Consider the following 2,183-nt stretch of genomic DNA (forward strand, 5'->3'; position numbering starts at 1 on the left):
TACAATTACATTGAAAATTTCAGATTTGATTTGAGTGAAAATTCTCTTTGAGTTCTTCAAGGATTTTCTCTTGAGTTTTCTTTAGAAGTTGTTTTAACAATCTTTTTGATTGTGGGAGCCATCTTCAACCTTCTTCTTGCCATTGATATTCTTTGGAGGGGAGATTAGAGCCGTTTGAAGGGAGTTGTGAGATCTTTCGAGATTTCAAGGCTTCTTAGGACTTATCTTTTAATTTCTTACTGTCAATTCTTTCTTTATTTCTACTTGTGCTGAATTATTATCTAATCTATTTTCTGTTCTTATTGTGTTTTCAGCCTTTTTCTATCTTAAGGAATCAGCCCAAAAATCCCCAATTTCTAGGGTTTTTCCATACTCTTTTTGGGTGAAATTAGATTGTCGAAATTTGGGGAAAACTATCTTGGTGTTCAATTGGGCAGAATCACAATCTCCTTGAGGATTTCAAGAACCCTAACACTTATTTCTATTCTCAATTTGATTCTTTGCTGATTTGGGAATTTTATTTCAGATCTGGAAATTCAAAGTTCTAATCTTTTAATTTTTCTGTTTCGTTTCGGATCTGATTGTTTAGGGTTTTCGTAGGAGTTTCCCGTGACTTGGCAACTCGATCTTGGTCCGCGCGCAACCCCGTATCATTTGGTATCAGATTTTGGGCGTTTTGGGTGTTCTTGGTTGATTTCTAAACTGATCTCTATTTTTTTTAAAGCATAAACAGCAGTTTTACCCAGAAAAATTGTTCAAAAAAAATCATTTGAGTGGGTAAACGTTGTCCGATTGATCTGAAATTTTACATACATGTTTTTGGCACTGTGATTGAATATAAAAAAATTATTCCCGCAAAAAAATCAGTCAAAAAGTCAAAAAAATCAAAAAAGACGAAATTCAATAAAAATTTAAAAAAAGATTCAGCGGGTTGAATTTGGTGCCCAAAATTTCCAGATCAAAAATTAAATATATAAGGACACTCCAGATTTAATTTCGTGATTTTTGGAGATCGGGAACATCTTGAACGAAGTTGTCAAGTTACTCCGCAGTTTTTCGGGTTTTCTGTTTTCAGCAATTTTTATTGATTCTTAGCTGTAGGTTTTCATTTGTTTACCTTTATTCTTCCTTTACGTTATCTAACACCTTCTTGTTTCTTGTGTTAGTAGGATTTAAACGTGTGCACAACTTCTTCCTCGGTGCAACACGAATCAATTGGTGTCTCGTCAGTTTTTGGCATCCTAGTGCAAATTAGGATTCTTTGGTAGTTTGGTTCACACTCTCTAATTGGTTGATATAAACTCTGATAAAGAACTCACAAGATTGAATTCGACCTCATTGAGAATTTGATTTTTTCTTTTTGAGTGATTAACGGTGAGGTTTGATAACTTTTATTTTTGAGTGTTGAGTGTTTTGCAGGTTTTAAAAAAAATGTCTACAGGTGATAATACTAGTGACATATTTAAAAAATTCCAACAACAGTTGGACGAACAGGCTGTTGCACTTCGAGCGTTGACTGCTACTATCAATGAGGTGCGGTTGAATCAAGAGCCTCAATATCGAGATCAAATTAAAGACGATGTGGATAACCAGCCTCCTGCTCATAGGCGCGCTCCTCGGCGTGTCCCTAGAACTGATTATGATCTTCATGATCGTGGACAACCCTCTTTGGCAAAACCAAAGAGCGAGCAGCAACGAGAACATCTCTTTCATACTCGCTGCCATGTCCAAGGTAAGCTTTGTAGAGTTATTATTGATGGTGAAAGTTGCTCGAACGTAGCCAGCACGACGATGGTGGAAAAGCTTTGCTTAACCACTACCAAGCATCCACGACCTTATCAACTACAAGGGCTTAGCAACGAAAGCCAATTTAAGGTCACTCAACAAGTGCGCATCGCCTTTTCTATCGGTAAATATCAAGACGAAGTCGTGTGCGACGTAGTACCTATTCAAGCCTGCCATTTATTGCTAGGAGAACCATGGCAACTGGATCGAAAAGTCACTCACGATGGTCGTACCAATAGGTATTCCTTCAAGCATCAAGGAAAGAAACTTACCTTAGTGCCGCTCACTCCGGAACAAGTCCATGAGGACCAAATCAAACTGAGAAATTCTGTTAAAACAAGTGAGGAAAAAGAAAAAAAGAATGAAAAAGAGCAAAAGAGATTGAGAGTGAAAAGGAA

This window comes from Gossypium hirsutum, chromosome A09 (genome assembly GCF_007990345.1).
Source record: "Gossypium hirsutum isolate 1008001.06 chromosome A09, Gossypium_hirsutum_v2.1, whole genome shotgun sequence".
NCBI lineage: Eukaryota > Viridiplantae > Streptophyta > Magnoliopsida > Malvales > Malvaceae > Gossypium > Gossypium hirsutum.